This window comes from Conger conger, chromosome 5, assembly GCF_963514075.1.
Source record: "Conger conger chromosome 5, fConCon1.1, whole genome shotgun sequence".
NCBI classification, from domain to species: Eukaryota; Metazoa; Chordata; class Actinopteri; order Anguilliformes; family Congridae; genus Conger; species Conger conger.
The window spans coordinates 61,193,682-61,201,143 of record NC_083764.1 but is presented as its reverse complement, the minus strand read 5'-3'; the positions used below and the strand labels follow the sequence as shown (position 1 = coordinate 61,201,143).

The 7,462-nt window shown below is 54.8% G+C and overlaps 1 pseudogene; it reads right to left on the bottom strand.

Annotated features, from left to right (window-relative positions):
* The window catches only part of LOC133129038 (segment polarity protein dishevelled homolog DVL-3-like), a 34,408-nt pseudogene that overhangs the window by 2,482 nt on the left and 24,464 nt on the right, over window positions 1-7,462 (bottom strand).

Sequence of the window (7,462 nt, the reverse complement as noted above, 5' to 3'; positions counted from 1 at the left end):
TGTGTGCAGTGAGTGTATGTGTGTGTGTGTGTGTGCGTGCGTGCATGTGAGTTTGTGTGTGTGTGTGTGTGTGTGAGTTTGTGTGTGTGTGTGTGTGTGTGTGTGTGTGCATTCCTCACCTTCGCTGTGCTGGCTCCCAGCACTCCCCCCGGCAGTGTAGCCGTGGGGGGGCTCGTGCGGGGGCAGGTTGGGGGGGTTGGGGTTGTAGGGGTGGGGGATGGGGTACTGGTAGGGGAAGGCCAGGGGCCAGGGGGCCACGCCGGGGTGGGGCAGAGGGGCCAGGGTGTCCTGGTCGGAGGCTCCACTGGAGCCATCGTGATCGTGCAGGGAGAGGTTAGCCATGTCTGGAGAGAGAGAGAGAGAGGGGGAGAGAGAGGGAGAGAAAGAGAGCCAGGGAGGGAGGGGGAGAGCCAGGGACAGACAGAGAGACAGAGGGAGGGAAGGTAGGAGTGAGGGAGGGAGAGAGAGACAGGGCAAGAGGAACAGGGAAAGAGGGAGAGACAGGGGAGGAGGAGAGGTAGTGAGAGTTCACAATGCGAGTCTGTTCATTCACACAAAATCAAATATGGAGGTGCGTCCTCTCTTCATCTCTTCATCAGTTTCAGGCAGAGGGGGCTCAGGCCACGCCCCGCGACCCGGGACCCGGGACCCGACGCGTGGACAGGGGGACAGGGGGACAGGGGGACGGGGGGACAGGGGGACGGACAGACGGACACTCACTGCCGCACACGTCTCCGAAGATGTAGTAGCACTGCTCGGAGAAGGTGATCTTGTTGACGGTGTGGCGGATGTAGCCGGCCTTCAGCAGGTTGCTGGCGTACTTGCGTGCCTCGCGGCGGTCCGTGAAGCCCTCCACGTGGTGGAAGAGCCAGTCCACCACGTCCGACCCTGGGCCGCCAAAACAACGTACTGCAATTCATCCTTCACAAATATAATATTTGGCCCACGCTTTATTTTACAGCCCGTTCATTTTACCTTGTATCCGCTGGGTAAATACACAGCTACTTGTGTAATTATTATGTAAGTGCTCTGATTTCTGTGGTAAGTACTATGACACAAAGCCGGTAAGTGTCATATGTCAGTACTATGTAAATACATTTTACAGCCTGTTTTATAGCACTCTGAAATCAGAATGGCTACCTCGTAATTATCTGGTATTCATCCAGCAAATGCTACACAGACAGTACCTATGAAGGTGTTGGGGATGGTGAGACAGACAGACAGACAGACAGACAGACAGACAGACTACCTATGAAAGCGTTGGGGATGGTGAGACAGACAGACAGACAGTACCTATGAAGGCGTTGGGGATGGTGAGACAGACAGACAGACAGTACCTCTAAAGGCATTGGAGATGGTGAGACAGACAGACAGACAGACAGTACCTATGAAGGTGTTGGGGATGGTGAGACAGACAGACAGACAGTACCTATGAAGGCGTTGGAATGGTGAGACGGACAGACAGACAGACAGACAGTACCTATGAAGGCGTTGGGGATGGTGAGACAGACAGACAGTACCTATGAAGGCGTTGGGGATGGTGAGGCAGACAGACAGACAGACAGTACCTATGAAGGCGTTGGGGATGGTGAGACAGACAGACAAACAGACAGTACCTATGAAGGCGTTGGGGATGGTGAGACAGACAGACAGACAGACAGACAGTACCTATGAAGGCGTTGGGGATGGTGAGGCAGACAGACAGACAGGCAGTACCTATGAAGGCGTTGGGGATGGTGAAACAGACAGACAGACAGACAGTACCTATGAAGGCGTTGGGGATGGTGAGGCAGACAGACAGACAGACAGACAGTACCTATGAAGGCGTTGGGGATGGTGAGACAGACAGACAGACAGACAGTACCTATGAAGGCGTTGGGGATGGTGAGGCAGACAGACAGACAGACAGACAGTACCTATGAAGGCGTTGGGGATGGTGAGACAGACAGACAGACAGACAGTACCTATGAAGGCGTTGAGGATGGTGAGGCAGACAGACAGACAGACAGACAGTACCTATGAAGGCGTTGGGGATGGTGAGACAGACAGACAGACAGACAGACAGTACCTATGAAGGCGTTGGGGATGGTGAGACAGACAGACAGACAGACAGACAGTACCTATGAAGGCGTTGGGGATGGTGATCTTCAGCCACATGCGGTCTCGCACCTCCAGGCCTGACTCTGGGGAAGCCATGGCCTTGGCGATGGTTGCCATGTCACTGTGGATGGACAGGTGGAAGTCATCGAACCCTGGGAGACCAGGAGGGAGGACCGTCAGTCAGCCAGACAGAATGAGGACAGGCAGACGGACAGGGCCTGGAAGCAGGTACTGATACTGCCATCAGTGTGTAGCCATGGCAGTCTGGTTTGGCAGGGGGGGTGGGGGCAGGGCCTGGGGGTGGAGCGGCCTGTGGAGGAGGTGTGAGTGGAGGACTTGGGGACTGAGGGTAGAATTCCCACTCGGGACAGGTTCGCAATCAGGTGTGGGAGTGGGCTGATCAAGTGCAGGTGGACATTAATGGCAGAATGGAGATTGGTGAGGGGTTTGGGAAATAGGGTAGATTGCAGGTTTGGGGGTGTGGGTTTGGGTTTTGAGGTGCGGGTTTTGGAGGTTTTGGGGGGTGCAGGTTTGGGGGTGGCAGGGCCTGTGTTGCAGGTTTTGGGGGTGCGGGGTTTTCGGGTGTGGGTTTGGGGGGGCGGGTTTTGGGGTGCGGGTTTGGGGGTGCAGGGCCTGTGTTTGCAGGTTTTGGGGTGCGGGGTTTTGGGGTGCGGGTTTTGGGGGTGTGGGGTTTGGGGTGCGGGTTTGGGGGGTGTGGTTTGGGGGTGGGGGTTTTGGGGTGCAGGTTTGGGGGTGTGGGTTTTGGGGTGCGTGTTTGGGGGTGGTGGGTTTGGGGGTGCGGGTTTGGGGGTGTGGGTTTGGGGGTACGGGGTTTTGGGGTGCAGGTTGGGGGGTGTGGGTTTTGGGGTGCGGGTTTTGGGGGGTGTGGGTTTGGGGGGTGCGGGGTTTTGGGGTGCAGGTTGGGGGGTGTGGGTTTTGGGGTGCGGGTTTTGGGGTGTGGTTGGGGTGCGGGTTTTGGGGTGCAGGTTTGGGGTGTGGGTTTTGGGGTGCGGTTTGGGTGCGGGTTTGGGGGTGCGCGTAACACTTACGCTCGGTCTCGGGGATGGAGCTGGTGATGGAGGAGCTGGTGGAGGTGATGGTGCTCATGGAAGGGCTCATACCGTACACCGGGTACGCCCCCGTCATGGCAGCAGTGTGGGACACCCCACGAGCAGGGTCAATGGGCCGGATCGGCTCACCTGCACAGAAACGGGGGGGGGGGGGTCAGAGAGAGAGCAAGGTCCTGAAGATAACAACGGACAGTGAAGAAAAATAGCAAAGTAAACAAGACACGTGAATATACACGCCCGCTGTGTACAGACACACACATACACACACAAATAGCACACACACACACACATATCTACATGCACACAGCCATCAATATAAAGAGGAGACAGACGAGGTCGGCAGACAGACGGACAAGAGTTATCCTCGACAGGGCAGCCAGGCAGAGGGAGGAGGCGGGGCTAAACCAGGGAGGGGGCAGGCCAAATAATGGAGGGGGGGGGGGTGGCTAAAGGAGAGGGGGGGAGTTAAACAAGAGAGGGGGAGGGGCTAAATGAGGTAAGGCCTCCAGGTTGGTAAAGATTTCAGGCAGGGGAGGAGACAGGCGGCAAGAGCGGAGGTTTTAGGGAAGGGGGTTCGGGGATTGGGCTGAGAGGTGGGTGAATGCAGCACCAGTGAGGTACCTGTTTGAGTGGGGCAGTGCGTCATATAGCTCAACTCTACGGATCAGGAGGGGGAGAAGCAGTTACACCGAGGAACACCCCCCCCAGACAAACACACAGTGGTACGGGCCACGGTGAGCATCACACCATACATGGTCATGGGGGAGGAGACTGATAAGGGGGGGAGGGGGGGAGGGTACAGTGGATGAATGTTGAAAATGCGCGGGGAGACAGGGTGTGGCAGGAGCACTCACTCCGTGGGAGCGTGAAACAGCCTCGGGGGTTGGGATCCCAGCACTTCGCCACCGTCAGGGTGATGGGACTGCCGACGCACATTTTACACACAACGTTACATTACATTACATTATTGGCATTTGGCAGACACTCTTATCCAGAGCGACGTACAGTTGATTAGACTAAGCAGGAGACAATCCTCCCCTGGAGCAATGCAGGGTTTAGGGCCTTGCTCAAGGGCCCAACGCCTGTGCGGATTTTATTGTGGCTACACCGGGATTAGAACCACCAACCTTGGGTGTCCCAGTCATTTCCCTTAACCACTACGCTACAGGCAACACAGCGTCAAAGCGCTAACGCTAACAACACGCCTAGAATTGACACACTTTGCACAGTGTCAATGCACTAGCGCTGCCGACACACTTAGAAACAACTTTCGTTTTTTTGCAGTGTAAAAGTGCTAACGCTACCAACACACCTGGAATCGACACTTTAAAAAAAATCTTTTACAGTGTCAGAGGGGTAATCCTACTGCAATGCAGAGGAGTGCTAAAGTAGATGAGTTCCACTGGTGCACTGGGCTGGTGCATACAACACGGTTATTACAGCGCAATAACAGTGTCGTCCTGCAAAGAACCTGTCATTTATTACAGAGCAATAACTAAGTAAACCAAGTGGCTTTGTTGCTCTCTTCTGGCCTGAGTGTGCGTGTGAGTGTCTCACCCCGGCTTGTGCACGATCTCTCTCAGGACCCGCACCGCATCGTCGTTGGTCATGTTCTCAAAGTTGATGTCGTTCACCTGCGCCAGAGGCAGACAGGAAAGAGGCGGAGAGAGAGAGAGAGAGAGAGAGAGAGAGATGGATAGAGAGAGAGAGTGGGGGGCGAGAGATGAAGGGAAGAGTGAAAGAGAGAGAAGAGAGGGGGGGCAAGAGATTGAAAGAGAGAGAGAGGGTGAGAGATGGAGAGAGAAAGAGAGACAGTGAGCGGAGCGCTGAAACTATGCACACAGATTCCCAAGGTTCCATCAGGTCCCTGTAGTCCTTAATGAACTACAAGACCCAGAAATCAGCTCTCCGGCCCCGCCCCCTCGCCCACCTGCAGCAGCATGTCCCCCGGCTCGATGCGGCCGTCCGCCGCCACGGCCCCCCCCTTCATGATGGAGCCGATGTAGATGCCCCCGTCACCCCTCTCATTGCTCTGCCCCACAATACTGATGCCCAGGAAGTTATACTTCTCTACGGAGAGAAAGAGAGGGACGGAGAGAGAGGGAGGGGAGGGAGGGGAGGGGTGAGGGAGGGGTGAGGGAGGGATGAGGGAGGGAGAGAGAGAGAGACAAGAGAGGGAGAGAGGGAGGGAGAGAGAGACAGGGGAGGGAGGGAGAGGGACAGAGAGAGAGGAAGGGGAGGGAGGGATGAGGGAGGGAAGGAGAGAGGGAGGGATGAGGGAGGGAGAGAGAGACAAGAGAGGGAGAGAGGGAGAGGGAGGGGAGGGAGGGATGAGGGAGGGAGGGAGAGAGACAAGAGAGGGAGAGAGGGAGAGGGAGGGGAGGGAGGGATGAGGGAGGGAGGGAGAGAGGGAGAGAGACAGGGGAGGGAGGGAGGGAGAGAGTGAGAGACAGGGGAGGGAGGGAGAGAAAGAGGGAGGGAGGGATGAGGGAGGGAGGAAGAGAGGGAGAGAGAGAGAGGGAGGGGAGGGAGGGAGAGAGACAGGGGAGGGAGGGAGAGAGAGACAGGGGAAGGAGGGAAAGAGACAAGAGAGGGAAAGAGGGAGGGAGGGAGAAAGACAGGGGAAGGAGGGAAAGAGAAGAGAGGGAGAGAGAGGGGAGGGAGGGAGAGAGAGGAGAGGGAAGTAGAGAAACAAGGGAGTGAGAGAGACACATTGAGGGGCAAGCTAGAGATTATTATTATAATTATTACTATTATTATTGTACAAAAAATCAATTAACAGTGTGTATTATGTAGTTGATGTTGTTGCTGTTAATTCTAATTCTGTGGTAATTATCCTTTGACAATACTGCACCCGTGTGTGTTCATGCCAATGAAGCTCATTTGAATTTGAATTTGAATTTGAGAGATGAAGGCAGTGACAGGCCAGTGAAGAATGTTCTCACTCTTACCTAAGACTAAGTGCAATTCTCCCAAATTCTCCCAAGTTGCAGGGCTCAAAAGAAATTGTATGCTTGGTCATGAATGTTGCAGACTATCACCAAAGTAAAATATAAATGTCTGAATCTCTGAATGAGTGAAAACAACTGCTGGAAATGCAGGATTGGCTCCAGCTAATCTAGTCCAAAAGCCGAGCCTTAACTGGTGATCAGGAAGACCTCTTGGTAAAAATATTTAAGTTCTTAAGTGATGCCCCTAAAGGGCATGACAGTGACAATCACACATAAATAAAGTTCCTCTGTCTAAATGTTTCTTCAAACTGTTTTTCTAAACTTAGGCACATTCGATCAAGGGTGCGGGGACCCAGACAGGCCGACAGACAGACAGACAGACAGACAGACAGACAGACAGACGGACGGACAGACAGACGGGCGGGCGGGCGGACGGACAGACAGACAGACAGGCAGACAGACAGACGGACGTACTCACCCATGTTTAAAGTGACAGTGATGATGTTCAGAGACATGGTGGAGTCTGTTATGCTGCTGAACGAGGACGACTGGAGAGAGGAGGAGAGGAGGAGAGAGAAGAGGGGGAACGTGCGTGAGAGAGTGAGAGAGAGAGAGAGAGGGGGGGGTGAGGAACACACATTTATACGACGGTAAGGTCTGACAGCGGCCCTGCGCTCCTCTGCGGCCGGGGGACTCACCCTCTCCACACGCGACGCTTTGGGTTTCCGTCGCCGCCGGCGATGCCGTCTTATCAGGCGGGAGGAGCTGCTCTGTTCTGTGGAGCTGCTGAACCTGAGGGAGAGGCACGACATCACTCACTGTGACATCACTCACACTGTGACATCACTCACTGTGACATCACTCACTGTGACATCACTCACACTGTGACATCACTCACTGCGACATCACTCACACTGTGACATCACTCACGGTGACACCAAAGTCGGAAAGTGCCAACTTCCGAGTTGCCATGAAGGGGGATTGGGGCTAGTGCTGGGATTGGTCGATTTCAGGACAAGGCTAGCACTGGGATTGGTCGGTTTAGGATCGGGCTAGTGCTGGGATTGCTTGGTTTATGGTCAGGGCTAGTGCTGGGATTGGTCGGTTTTGGTTTGGGGCTAGCACAGTGATTGATCAGTTTTGGTTTGGGGCTAGCACAGGGACTGGTCAGTTTGGGTTTGGGGCTAGCGCTGTGATTGGTCAGTTTTGGATTGGGGCTAGCACTGTGATTGCTGAGTTTTGGCTGGGGCTAGCGCTGTGATTGGTGGGTTTTGGGTGGGGCTAGCACTGTGATTGGTCGGTTTTGGGTGGGGCTAGCGCTGCGATTGGTGGGTTTTGGGT